Below are 14,680 nucleotides of genomic sequence, written 5' to 3'. Positions count from 1 at the left end.
ATCTGTGAAGTCGAATAATGGGCACTGTGGTGATAGTGACATTCACCATCCTAATCTGATAATGACTTGAGCTTCTTCCTCCAGTCTTTCATACTTAGAGCCCGCCTCCTACTTCCCCTAATGGGCCCATTCTTCGCAGTGTTTTTAGGGGTGAAGTCTACCAGCTTGGCCCATCAGAGATAGTGATGGGATAGCACCCTTCAAGGTGACAGTGTTTGTGACAGCAGGCAGAGGGGCAAGTGTGCTCACTGGCAAAGATAAGAAATGTGCTATCGTTTGGTTTGTGGGTTTCATCACTGAAACTGCTTATGGCTTCAAATTGCCCATGAATCACCCTGTAAGTGCCTTAGAATAGGAAAACGCTTGCCAGCCAGCACTTGACTCCAGTGTTACAAATATTTCACATCCACCATGTCTGCCAGGCTCTGCTTTTAGCCTAGCATCAAGCATCTAAGCTTCGAAGACCTTTTTCGGGGGCCCAGAAAGTCATCTTCAGCCTCTGAGCATGGTGTCAAGGTCTTAGGAGCTCATCTGTTAATCCCACGGGCCTTTCACCATAGCACAGGCAACTGAACTGCATGGAGACCCTGGGGTGCTGCCCACCTTGGACCTGACTTGCACAGCCTCTTTAGTCTTGGAAAGTCTCCAGTCCAGGAATGCTCAATAAACATATACCCAGTGACATACATCCAGGGACATCAATGCCCAGTAAACATATACCCAGTGACATACATCCAGGGACATCAATGCCCAGTAAACATATACCCAGTGACATACATCCAGGGACATCAATGCCCAGTAAACATATACCCAGTGACATACATCCAGGAATGTTGATACCCAATAAACATACACTCAGAGACATATATCCAGGGATATTGGTATCCAACAAACGTATACTCAGAGACATATATCTGGGGACATTGATGACCAGTAAACATATTCTCAAAGACATATATCTGTGGACACATATGTTCAATTAATATAAGCCCAGAGACCTATCCAGACAGGCAAAATGTGAAGTTTTATAGCACCACAATAGAGGGAAAATTTTTAAGCAGATAAAATAATTCCAACAGTAGATAGTCATCCTTCACTTCCCACACAGGATGGGATCTAAGGGTCTCCAAAGACACCAAAACCTGTGGATATTCCAGTCTCTATGTTAAACAGCTCAGTGTTCCCACACACCTATTCTAGTCCCCACACACTCCTCCCCACTAGTAGGCTACTTACCCCCAGTGCAACCTGTGTGCTATCAAAAGTTATTGTACTATATAGTTTAGAAGGCAAGGACAAGGAGAAAGCAAAAACAATTTGGTTGCACGTGTGGGGTTCTCCAAACATTTTCTACCTGTGGCTGGTTGGTTTTGCAGAGATGTGGAGGGACAATTCACACTACAGTTATTCTTACAAAATCTTAAAAATTCAATGTGAATTTTGTGCTCCGTCTCCATTCTATTTCTTAGATGCTCTATGTGGGCAGTGTCAAGGCCCATCTTATTTATGAATGAATCTGCAAGCCCAGTCTTGATGACCTGCATATCACAAATCGATCATAAATTTTGGCTCAATTAAAATTTCCTGGAAAGGATAGCAAAGTTAAAGGCACATGTTAGATTTTTTTTAAGTCAAGCATCCTATCAAAGACTCAGTTTCCCCCTCTGTAAAGTAAAGTTTAGGATATGATGTTTCCCATCCTGGCTTTAGGACTGTACTGGTATAAAAGTCTTAAGACCTAGTCACATCATAAAGTCCTAAAAAATGATAGGCTGGTTCTGCAGGACAGGAATACAAGAGATCAAACTGGAGTAAAACATAAGCAGAGGGATCTCACTGGAAAGGAAATTCCATTACCACTCACCTTCGCTTTTCTTCTCTCAGTAAGTAGGGGCTAGTCAAAGTCATTATCGAGGTGCTGTGCTGCTCAAACAGAGCAGAGAGAAGGAAGAAGATTTAAAATCTAAAGGAAGCTTTTAATGTAATATAGCCCAAGTCCATTCCCAGTCACCAGAAGGCAGCAGGTACCATGACTGCCAGCAGTGGTTGTGCAGTAAGACCACATTGTGCCTGCTCAGTGGCTTGTGACGCACATTGAATCAAGAACACTCAACAGTAGATAGAGTGCATTTTGGCTGCAGCTGGCATGGCAGACATTTTGTCAGCTAGAGACATAAGCCCCACATCCAACCCTGGGCGTCTTTTCCAGATTGTTTAAGACCTGGAAAAGTCATGTAGGCAAGGAGAGCAGGAGAGTGAATGTACACACACAGAAATTAATATTCTGATAACTGAAGGTGACGGGAAGCAATCAGAGTGTGCCTCTGTTCAAGATGAGCAATGATGGTGACAGAGTCAGATGCGCACCTCAGGGGAGAGGCTGGAGGAGCTGGTGAAGTCACTTGCACAGTGTACACAGGGCTTCAACCTTCTAGGCAGGAGTGCAGAGGGAAAACTACAGGCAGGTGGCAAGGGCTCAGCTTAGTACCCTATGGAGGCCAGTGGGGAGGGCAGGCAGTGTTAGTCTCCAAGCTGTCACTTTGGAAGTGGTGTCTCAGACCCTCTCAGTCCTGCAAAATCATCTGATTTGCTCAGAGACCATCAGAGTCATTAGTAAGATGCTTCTCATCTGAGAAGGGGTTAATGTCTCGAATATACAAAGAACTCAAAAACTACTCAGCCAAAGAGAATGAATGAAATCAAAACCAAATAACTCATAAGCAGTAGATCTGGCAGTTCCAAAGTAGTCAAACAGCCAGCGATCTTACAGGAAATTTCCAACCACTCAGCATCAGAACAGTGAGATCCTCCTTCCCTCAGTGAGAAATAAAATAAAATAAAATAAAAAAGAAAGGAGACCATTGCTGGGGGGTTATAGAGAGAAGGGTACACATGCACACTATTGGTGGGATTGTAAATTAGAACAACTATGGAAATCAGTGGAGAGGTTCCTCAACAAACACTAAGAACACACCACCCATTATTCGCTGGTCTCTCTAGTTAGGGCTTTCCTAAGGAAACAGGGTCAGCCTGTGAAGAGGAGTCTGTTTTTCTAGGTTCAGAGCGGCACTCTCCATCCACAACAGCAAGCCAGCCGTGGAAACAGCAGAAGTGGCCATCCACGGATGAGTAGTTAAGGATGAATAGTTTAGCACATGACCGTGATGGAGCATTTCCACCAAAGAAAAGAATGAAGTCTTGTTGTTTGCAAGAACAGGGATGGATCTGGGGATTATCACTGTGCCAGTGACATAAGCCAGGCACAGAAAGACGAGTATCATGTGATCTCACCCATATGTGAGACAGAGGAAAGCTCGTCTTATAGATGTTGGGAGTGAGATGTAGTTACTGGTTAGCTAAGAATGGGGAAGGAAGAGCTGAGGAAAACTAAATAAATAGGAACAGAGAGACAAGAATGAATTCTGGTGTGTAACTGCACAGACTGTTTTCAAAGCCTAGGGATATTTTCATTGAAAAGGAAAATGAAAATTTTTGAAGAGGCAAAAAAGTTTACTCTTATTTGAGTATTGCACAAGATTCATGTACTAAAACATTGTGATGGCTCGTTAATGTGTACAATCTCTTTTGTAATGTATCTGCTTAAAAATTAAAATGCAAGCTACTCAGTTACAGAAGTTGTATAAAATACATACATAATCCACTGTGGGTCAGAATGGAGATGAATCTCTCCAGTAGGGTTTCATTCAAATCTCAGCGAACTGTGACTCCCAGAGAACAGTGTAAAGTGTGTGGGCCTCAGGTATCCCTGGGGTCTAGAGTGAGATGAGCAATGCTCATGGACACCAAGTTTCTACAACTGCCTGTCTCCTGTTTAATTTAGTGCCACTCTATTCCTAGTGTTTTTATTTAGACTAGGTGTTTCCCCACATTCATATTCTGGGAACTCAAAATTCCCAGTTGCAGCAGGGTTAAAAGGTAGAACCTGTAACAGTGAAGATTGTGAGGAAAAGCCTCACTGTGGAAAGGACCCACTGACTAGATAAAGGGATGTGGAGAGCATGTGAGTTAGGTCACCTGTGTCTGAAAGGGGAGGACGAGAAGGTTAAGGCCTCTGCAACAAAAGATGTCAATGAGATACACACATGCAGATCATTTAGGATGAGATTTATGAACACGGGTCTCTTCATAACGTGAAGAGAGGAAAGCAGCTGCAGACAGCATGCACTTTTGTAACTCCGAGGAAGAAGTGGATAGTTGTGGGGTATGATCTCATGGTCGTAGCCTCAGGCAGCTGAATGAAGCCTGCTTGTTCAGATTCGCAGAGTCCCTGCATCTTCAGGAAGAAAGATGCTCTTTTCCACTGGTATAGTCAGTGGCTGTGACCTGCTTCAGGGGAGAAAGCCTGGGGGAAGGAAGGGCCCAACTCCCTGTTTCTGCCATTTTCTCAATGGCTAGACTGCCAGAGTTTGCATTTCCTTCTTGTCAAGAACCCTCCATGTGAAGACCAGGGTCATCTTCATTTAGTAGATACTGAGAAACAGCAGGTACCCCAAAAGCTGGGAAACTCAAAGGCCTCAGAAGTCACATCAGGTATTAAGAGTTATTCAAGGTGGTGTCCAGTACTTCAACTTTTGCAATTTATTGTGGGTTGGTTGTTTATTTTTTAACGTTTTTTTAAATATCCATTTCCTTTGTGGCAGTTTTTCCTTGATCTTATGCTCCTGAGAAATCGTCCATTTTATACTTTGTGCATGCTTGCCTGATCATCAAGGGGCATGTGCAAACCATGATGCTGGTGGTTGGAGTGTTCCTGCATTCAATCCCACCATGAGACTCTGTGTGTATGTGTGTGTGTGTGTAGGTGTGTGAGTGAGTGTGTAAAGGTGTGTGTGAGAGAAAGAGTAGGTGCATGTGTGTGTATAAGAGTGTTTGTGTGTGTGATTTGTGTGTGTGTGTGTATGTGTGTGTGTGTTCAGAAGAGAGTAGCAACTAGCAAGGTCACAGAGGGAAAGAAGATCATTTACCAGCTAGAGACAAACTTGTTTACTCTTAAATATACATTTTCCTCAGAGTCAGCAAAAGCCAGCCCATTGTGCCCATGAAACTGCGTTTGCATTTATAGTACAAATGAGAAAAATGAATTCTAGCTCAAGCATGTCCTTAAAGGGACTATAAATCCACCCTCTTGACTATCGAATGCTGGCAGCTGCTGTGCTGGTGGTGAAGATGTCTGTTGCACTGGACCGCTAAGGCAAGTGAGAAGTCTGGGGACAGAGCCAATAGTGGCATTTAGTCTCAGAGACCCGTCTCCCGTGGGAAATCCTGTGGATCCTGACTCACCTGGTGGGCACTTTGTCCACAATGAAGTTTGGCTTATGGTGGGTTAATAATTAGATAGTTCTTGTGTATAGTTCAAGTGAAGGCCACTAGCTATGACTTCACTTTGGCTGGGGTTTCCCTGTAATCCATTTAGCAAATTAAAGAGATTACTCTGATTGGTGCCATTATCTCCTATTCTCTTGCGGGTGAACCACTTAACCTGTGCTTAATTGAAAGAGATAGAGAGGGTACAGTAACAAATACAATCAAAAAGAAGGGGCAATAGGATCCACGGGCCAAACAAATGATTGGTGCTGAGCTAACAATAGCAGATTAGAGGTGAGATCAATTAATTAGAAGCTATTGTAGGCGTTGGGTGGGTGCCAAGGTTTCTAATAGCCAAGCCTTAGTGCCAGATCTGTTTAGGGGGATTTTAATGGCTGGGAGTTGATGCAGCGATTTCAATTATTACTTACTTTTATAATTACTTCATTAGAATACTAAATGTATTACTTCAACAAGGAGGATCTTTATTCCCCACACTTTTAACCATGTTTGAAGGCCATATCCTCCCACAGAGCTATCTCCTGTTTGTAAGAGGCAGTGGTCTAGAAATGGCTGCACTCAATTGCTGCTGATAATCATGTGTTAATCACCTGTTCAGAAAGGCTCTGGGTGTTTAGAAGCCAGAATGTAAAGAGGAACTCTCTCTGAGGTAGATAGAAACACAAAAGAGAATTTCAGTACAGTTCTACAAGATTCTGGGTAACAATTTTGCATGGGACCCAGTTTAAGAGGGAAAGAGAGATTGTTCTAGTTATTTAAAATAGAAAGAGACTCTAAGGAATGGGCTCCAATAAGCTAGTTCATGTACCAGGTTTGTAGTGTGGTCTTACTGCCAGGGACCCCTCAGCTAGTCCAAGCTTCACAACTGTCTCCTACAGACAGAAGGCCTAGTTCAGTCCTCTGGAGTCTCCTCCATTGTAGGTCTCAAGTTAATGAGTTTCCAAGAGGTTAGTTCAGCTGTCTCTGTAGATTCTCCATCAGGTTCTTAACCTCCCTTGCTCATATATTCCCTCCTCCCTCTCTTTGACTGGATTCCTTAGGGTAGGATGCCATGTTCAGTGTCAGTAGGACCACAATATTATCCTGGTACATGAGTTAGATTGTTGGAGCCCACTCCCCATAGTGGGATGCCATGCCAGTCTTAATGCATGGGAGAGGGACCTGGCTCTGCCCCAACCTATTATGCCAGACTATGTTGACTCCTCATAGGAGCCCTTACCCACAATGAGAAGTGGACTGGGGTTGGCCTAGGGGGCAGGTGAGGGGGTGGAAGGAAGCTGGGGGGGAACTGTGGTTGGAATGTAAAATAAATAAAAAAATGAAAAAAAAATTAGAGACTCAATATAGGGAATTTGGTGCCAGGTCTGGTGGTCCATGACCTGAGGGATCTTTTTTCATCTGCCTGATTACTGGGCTCCCTCCTGGTCTTTGCATTCCTCGCCACCATGGAACTCTTTTTCTGGAACTATTCCTCTGTCTATTATATTGCAGTGTCCTTCCCTTGGATTCTATGTGACCAACCACCTCTTTCTTTCTACCCACTTCCTATGTATAATTGTAACTCTCATGTCCAGCCTTGTTTGATTGGTTGGCTGGGGTGCTAACGATCAAACCCAGGGCCTTTCAAGGACGGAACAATCTCTGTGCTGCCCCCATGCTGACCTGCACCCTCAGCCACTTCTGAGTTTTACTACCCCCTGTTAAATTTTTGCTTTTCCCTTTCTCATAATATTTTAGTTTTAAAATGCAAAATACTCACTCAATACGGGTCTTGCTTATTCCCTCACACAGTAACATGAGAGCTCCGGTTTTGGATCTGACTTTATTCCCTCATGAATCCCAAAGGCCTAAACCAATGCCTGGGACATAGATGGCTCTTGGCAAGTATTCACTTGGTGAGGTTGATGCTGACAAAATGTGGGTGAGAAGAAACCAGAATGCCCTTGAGGTTCCATGACACCTCCATGCTTGGGAAATACTTGCTGGCATCCTCAGAGATGGCTTGACAGTGCAGCTACAAGTGCCTGTGGGAACCTCTTCCTCAGCCTTGGAGATTCCAGGAAGACTCTCGTCTGGTTGGGAAGAATAATCTGGCAGAAGCAGTGTTTTTATTTTCAATTTCTCTAAAGTGTTTGAAGCTGTAGTAGTGGTTGGGGAAGCCCATCTACCCCAGAAGATTGGACTTGAAAAGAAGGATAGTGTCACGTCATTCTCAAAGACCCAGCCTCCACTCAGATGGTTACTGGTGTCACTTTAGGCTTCCTGTGTAAGTCATCTAGCTGTGTTTCCTGCTTGCTTCACTTTGTGTCATGCCTCAGGCCTGTCTATACGACAGTACTATAAAAAGCCAGATACAGACAAGAGGTCCTCAGGAAGGCTTTGCATCTGTGAGTATCAAAGTAGTGACCTCAACTCTCAGGAGTCCCAGGCAAGCAAGCGTCATTGAACTTGAGAAACCATCAGAGCTCTGAGCAGAGCGACTCAACATGGGCTATCCATCCCCAAGCTATAAAGGTTAAAGAACATGAACTGATTTCCTTCAATATTTTGAGTCTGACTCCAAATGGAAATTCTTTGGTTTTTCCGCATGTCAACACAAGTGACCTGTCAGCCTGACAGGAGGCCACACAATTACTGACATTAGCATGTATTGTCTGTCACCTTAGAGGTGCTCATTGGAGTCTGAGAGTGTGTATTTAGTGGTAGTAGAATCCATGTGACCTTGCCGGGTCAAAACCACTCTTTTCCTGACACACATTATGAAGAAGCAGAAATGTTAAGGTGTGGTTCAGTAAGGTCAGCTGGTGTGTGGCTGTGGGTTTGTACTGGGCTATCCCACCATCGGAGAAGGTGCAGACATGTCGAGGGCTGGTTTGTGAATGGCACTCAGGACCCAACATGACTGGAGATGAGACTTATTTGTTCCTGAGAGGAAAGCGAGGCGGGAATGGCTCCTGGTGACTTTCACCTCCTGGTATTCATTAGATTATATAGCCTTCTCCCAGCCTAATGGCTTCCTTCCAGCACACAGAAAGCAATGACAGAAATGCCATGTCCAAGAGGAGATCCAAATAGACTGTAACTTTGCTCTTCTTCCTCATTCCCCTTCTCATCGCACTTGCCTTGATGAGTAAACTCCATTCTCCATATTGGAGAAGCCCAGGTGATAACTGAGAGAGACCTTAAGCCATACCCATTGAGGAACTGAACACGCCAGTCTAGCGTGAGAATCCCAGGGTTCCAAACAATGGGCCTTTAGAGTAAACCTTCTCAATAAGCCTTTGGATGAACACAGCAGATCAGCACCTTGTTTATAGAGGAACAGATAAGCCACATCTAGATTCCTGTCCTAATAAATGATGACATAAGAATAGATGGTGTTTAGGCCACTGCACTTTGATTTTTCTTTTGCAACATTAATGGCTAACTTAGCTAACCAGTTCTCTAAATCATGAGTTCCCAGACACTGAGAGGCTTGGTAGACACTCATGTGCACACTCAGGAACATTCAGGATGGGTCACATCTGGACTCGTATTTGACCGGTAGATATATAAGCTAGTGGTCCATCCCAAGAGCAGCTGAGACAGGCGTCCGGAGTTCATGCATCCTGATTTCATCCACACAACCCTTCAGATTGAGCTCTGCATACAAGGTGCCTGACAATGACATCACCTCAGTGTTCACAGCCAAGAGTGAGCGCTCAACTTGAGTGGGCTTCCTGAAGTAAAGTGGTGGTTTGATATGAGAGTTTGACCTGTACTGAGGTTGGGCTGTGGGAAACTGCTGAGGAAATGGTGTGACTTGCAAGGCTGGGTTGGTATGGTGGCATTGGGAAAAAAGAGAAGCCTGGTCAAACTCCAAGGCCTGCAGGGAAGATCCACTGCTTGCTTGCATTGACAAGAGATGTAGGTGGGAACATAACTAGAGACATAATGTGAGAGCTAACAGGACCTGTGACAGTAGGGTGTCACTCAAGGGCAGTAGTTGACTACAGTGTAGAGGATTAGGTAGAGGGGAATTTGGGCTATCCTAGTCATCTTGGAAAGAAGTCGAAGGACTCACACTAAGTAAATGAGAGCTGGAGAGAGGGTAGCATTTTACAAGTGTCTGTTAGGTGACATGTCAGGCTAGATAAGGGATGGGAGTCAGTATGACTATCTCCTCCAGGGTTAGAGATGTATTTACTGGGTCAACCTGGATGACAGAGCCAAAGGAAGAAGCCAGATTACAGAAACTAGGCTTTACGTTAGACAGTTAACATGAAATTGGCTTTCTTTCCTCATTCCATCAGTGTGACTACCAACAGACCTCTAACACACACTCTTTACAGAATCTCTGTTGCTCCCTGTGGCCTCAGTCCAAAGGCCTACCACCATATACTACCATGCAGGGCTTTCTGGATATTTTTATGATTGTTGCCTCCCCTTCTCCCCAAATTATTTAGCATTTGTGTGCGCCTAACACACACATTTGGATGTTGTAATGGTACCTATGAGCTAGAAATATCTAAAACTCCCAACAGCCTAGGGAGGTTGGCATCTGCAATTTCACAGGACTAGATTGAAGCTCAAAGAGATCAACTCCACAGCAATGAGTGCCTCTCGCTTAAGGCACTCGCTTTCTTAAGCCTGTATTTTTACTTTCATGCATTTGTTTTACAAGAATTCACCCAATGCTCATGATGTTCTCACTCTGTTAAGGGAAGAGCAGAGAAGTTCTATGATGCATTACAAAGCTTCCTCCTGACTGTAATTAGATGCAACACTAGAGAGGCAGTTTGCTTCTTGCTGTGTGACTTAGAGCTGTCATTTGCTTTTGTGAGACTATACACTAGCTCAAATCCCTCCAGAGATGGAGATCTCCTTTGTAGGCATAGTGTAACATTGGAAAGTATGATACCTTAAAGAAGGTTAGCCCACAGTGCTGTTTATTTGTATTCATGGGTATCCATCCTTCCAGAAGAAATGCATTTACCCTCCTTTCTCCATCCATACATCTGTCCCCCATACAGCTTAGTGTCTTCCATAGCCAAATCACATCTTTTCCTGTATTTCTACTTAGGAGAAAAAAAAAGCTAAACTTTTGGAATAAGCAGTTTGATCCCTCAAGCCAGAGCTGAGGTCCCTAGAGGGCAGCAGGAACAGCACACCTCATAACTGCTCCCATTCTTTGAACCTGGTCCACAGGGAAAAGATACCCTTCATCTCTCTTTCTTCTGGTTAGGCAGCCTTCCCCAGCACCCAGAGTCACTGGAAAATTCCAACATATTTTGTATGCATTTCAAAGAATTCAAAGGATCTTCTTTGTCTAATGATGAAATGCATAAAAAGCCTTTGTAAGTTGGAAAGTGTCCTACTTAAATACACTATCTTGCATATTGCATAGTTTCCACTATTCGATTTTTTTAAAAAGATATATCCTGGAAGGAACAAACTTAAGAAATGAAGCAATCTCTTCTGTTTATTTTATCTTCCACTTGTTAGTCATATTCACCATTGCTTAACAACGCAGATCTTAAATTCTCAGGCAGGGAACACAGGATCAAAAAATTAATTTAGCATACATTAAAATGTAGGAATGAGAAAAAAATTTCACCTTTTCCATGAACCTGGTAAAGTCTTTAAAGTAAATCCACACTTCACAGAAGTGAATTATTTATTGTGTCCATATAGGTAAAGGTAGCAAGTTCAATGTGAAAAGAACGTATCAAATTTAGCAGGACATTGTCACAGAAATGGAAACCATGACTACTACAGGGCAAACAACAGGACATTGAGTGATAAATTTTGCTTGTACTGTAGCGTCCCTTTGGAAAGATGGAGTGTGTGTGTGTGTGTGTGTGTGTGTGTGTGTGTGTGTGTGTCCCATGCATGCACACACCAGAAGACAAAGATCGCTGCTCCACAGGAGGCCAGGGTGTGATCTGCGGAACACAGCTAAGGCAGGGGCAGTGTGGTCAAAGCACTGTGTTGTTAGATCCAAGTCTTTGGCACAAAATGTTCCTGTGTTTTGGCTGCCAATCAAAGTCAAGACTCAGCCACATTGGTCTTATCCATTTGGTCCATGATACCCTGGGCACGGGTTGGCTTTCTCCACTGGAGATGCTTCATGACCAGCAGCAGTGCTCCCTGCCATAGAAAGGATGAAGGACCAAAGTCATCTTCAAAGGGAGTTCACCATGCTGCTGCTGTCCTCTGTTCATCCTATCTCTTGTGCCCCCAAGACTAAGAACTCTGCTCTAAGGCTTCATACAAAACTTAGAGACATGGTCTTCACCCCACCTTTCCCCTTTCTTAGCCCCCCACTTCTTTGTCTGGAGTTTCCCAGTCAGTGGCCGTTTCCAGCAGGCAGGGGACAAGAACTCTGATGATCCCCACTGCACGTGCTTTGCCTGTGTTTGAAGAGCTTAACTTCTGGAATGGTCGTTCCACAAGTCAGTAGTAAAGTCCACTGCTCTCCCACCACTGAAGCAGTCACAATGCGTGTGGCTGCGTGGATCAGCAGAGGCATTCTTTGGGCATGCTGTGTCCAGGATGAAGCTTGATCTGGGGCCGGTGTTCAACTGTTATACCAGCTCCACTCCCCTGTCAACTGTGCAGGCCGAGTGAGGTTTCATAGTGTACCTGACTATGATTTCTTCGATGGAGGCCTCTCACTTAGAAACTAAATGAGTGTGTATGACAAATTAAAAATAGTAGCAGACACTTGTCAACTGCTCAGGGAAGCTGACTGCATTGATGCTAGCTCTCCAGCGGACAGGTCCTATGCACCTGCTTTGCCTGCTCCTTGCAGTCACAACGTGACACATATGAAAGGGTACACACCCCAAATGTGTCCCTAGCCCTCTTTTTACTTTTTATCTTGAACCGAGTCTAAGCTGCCCAGGCTGGCCTTGAACTCACTCTGTAGCCCATGATAAGTCTGTTGGCTGATCATTTTATTGCCAACTAGTTTATGTTGTTTGACAGACCCCGGCTGTGGGGAGGTTGGGATCAGCAGCATGGCATGGTCTCATTTATTAAACCTCAGCCCAAGAGGGCTCTGCCCTCCTATCTCACATCTGCTCCGAGTGATTTCGCTGGACTTCATTAAGCTTGAAGAATTGCACTTTCCCTTCACCCCTTTCTTCCTCATACTTATTTAGCTTTAAACTCAAAAGATCATTGCTCTATTAACAAATGTTTACAGCATCATAAAGGAGTGGGGAGAAGCTGGGAATGTTCTTCCTCTGGGGCATTCCTTTCTGCTCTTGGAAGCAACACAGAGGCAGGGCCTAAGTCATAAATAATGTTTTGGAAATAAACCAAAAGATTCATTCTTTTAGCCACTAATAAACATTTCTTTGCAAAAAGACTCTAAGGCTCTGTGAGGAAAAGAATATCATGAATTCCTGGTGACCATAAGGATGTTACCATGGTTCTTAGCTGGGATAAAAGCCTTGACCTCATTGGAAGCCAGGAAAAAGCTCTGCAGGTATGCCGTGGCCTGCAGAAAGGCCCCTCCTGGTCTTGGTTTTACATATGGGAGAACCTCCTAGAGAATGCTCCCCCATTCTTCAGGCTGACAAAATGTGGGGCTATTCAATGAACACCCTGCTTTAAAGCTCTAAGTTTCCCCTTTACCTAAGAAAGTCACTGCTTTGGACATAGGAGATTCACAGAAGAAATCCGGTTAAAGGCCTCTCCATGGTAGGTCCTAATCCCGAGGGGCCTTAGAAGAATCAGTCTCACCAACACCCTGATGGCACTCTTCTGTGGGAGTTCCTATAGTACAGCCATATTACTCTAACACACTGTAACAGAGAGAGACTCTAGTCACACGCCCTCGGCATTAAGAAGAGTCAGCCCCTGCTCAGATAAGCTCCTGTGGTGTCATGTACCTTTTGGTAACCTCTCCTCTTTCTAGGACACGTTTCTCTTTAGCATTGGAGGTTATGTTCAGTTATCTATTTGCAGAGTTCTCTGTTCCCTCATCTCCACTCCCCTTCTCCTGCCCACCCCCACCCTGTGAACCCAATGGTCATGCTTTCTTTTCAAATTATATCTGAAATTATGGCATCACTGGCATGCCAACCGGCTCCCCATCTCTGACCTCCAAGTTTCTCACAACTCACTTCCACAGCACTGGAATGATAGCTCCAGAGTCACTGGCAAAAAGACTGTCTTTACTGTGAAGTGTCTACATCACACTTAGGCAAATGTCCCTTCTGAGTCACTGTTTTCCCTCCTGGGAAATACGGAATTGAAATATGAGCAAATCATCTCTCTAATCCCTCCAGCGTGATCATGCAATGACCCTAAGCTATCTGCCCAATAAAGTGGCCCAAGAACACACAGATGCGTGCAGAGCTGTCCCGGCTCAGGCTTGAAGGCCCAGCTCATCCCGGAAGGTGGCAAGGACTTCAAATACAGCGCTGTACACTCTGTAGAGCGCCGTGAGTAGCGGCTTTTGCACCAGCCCAGCACCGATGACTGAAAACGGAGCTCTGCATTCATACTTTGAAGTGTGTCCAAATGTTGGACTCGCTCTTGAACATCTTCTTAACTTCAGAGAGGTGTGCAGGAATGCTGGAACCAGATGTTTGCTCGCTTAGCACACGTAGTTTTTATGCGCTGTCTTGCAGCCAGAGCTGCATGTAGTTTGGACTAGGTAACCACAGAAGCCTGTGAGGTTGTTAGAGGGAGCTTCACCTGCCAGTCTGGGCTGCGGGATCACTATAGCAACAGAACATAAATCAAGGAAATGGCCCCTTTTGTAAGTTGGTTAATAGGCACAACATGCTTCTTTAGAAAAGCCCACCATTCTTTCAATGGAGTGCGATTGAAAGTCAGCCTTTTCTTCAGACACATTCTCACTCACATCTAGTAGCAGCTTGTATGGCCATCCTCGGGCTAATTTATTACCCTTTAAAGATCCGGCAGTGAAAAGACGGCTCTCGGAACAATGTTTACATTCAGAGGCGCAAGCACAGAACCACAAAAGAGCATCCTTTGTCCCAAACTTGGAATATTAATCTTTAACCAGGGACTTTAACTTCACTCTTCCTCTGCTCTCTGAAATTTTACCAGTTTGATCTGACATTGTTTCTAGTATGTGGGAAGAGGAGTGAGGTTCCTCCCTTTCTTTCCTCAGACCTTGATAGAGATGAATTGTTTCTCTCACCCCCTCCCCACTCTCTGCTTGGAAGATGCTCTGCTCTGGCTGATAGGAGAGTCCCGCTCTCCTTCCCTGAGTGAGAGAATCTGACTAATTAACAAGAATCCCAGGGTGTTCTTCCCTGTAATGCTGGGAGGTGAGGGTCATCTAATGGTGATCTGGCCGTCACCCTACCAG

The 14,680-nt window shown here is 44.5% G+C and overlaps 1 protein-coding gene and 1 long non-coding RNA gene across 4 annotated transcripts in view; one reads left to right on the top strand and one right to left on the bottom strand.

Moving 5' to 3' along the window:
- Window positions 1-2,109, bottom strand: part of LOC121140917 — a 14,559-nt gene extending 12,450 nt beyond the window's left edge. The window contains exon 1 of one of the 2 annotated variants that reach the window (XR_005877870.1): window positions 1,865-2,109. This is a non-coding gene — a long non-coding RNA (uncharacterized LOC121140917). The remainder of the gene's footprint in view (window positions 1-1,864) is intronic. The other variant, XR_005877871.1, reaches the window with a different exon arrangement.
- Window positions 1-14,680, top strand: part of Rarb (retinoic acid receptor beta) — a 336,441-nt gene that overhangs the window by 75,044 nt on the left and 246,717 nt on the right. The gene's annotated exons all lie outside the window — the stretch shown is intronic.

Source organism: Mesocricetus auratus, unplaced genomic scaffold (assembly GCF_017639785.1).
Source record: "Mesocricetus auratus isolate SY011 unplaced genomic scaffold, BCM_Maur_2.0 Super-Scaffold_100006, whole genome shotgun sequence".
NCBI classification, from domain to species: domain Eukaryota; kingdom Metazoa; phylum Chordata; class Mammalia; order Rodentia; family Cricetidae; genus Mesocricetus; species Mesocricetus auratus.
The sequence above is the reverse complement of the archived record's forward strand: the minus strand, read 5'-3'. Positions and strand labels throughout refer to the sequence as shown.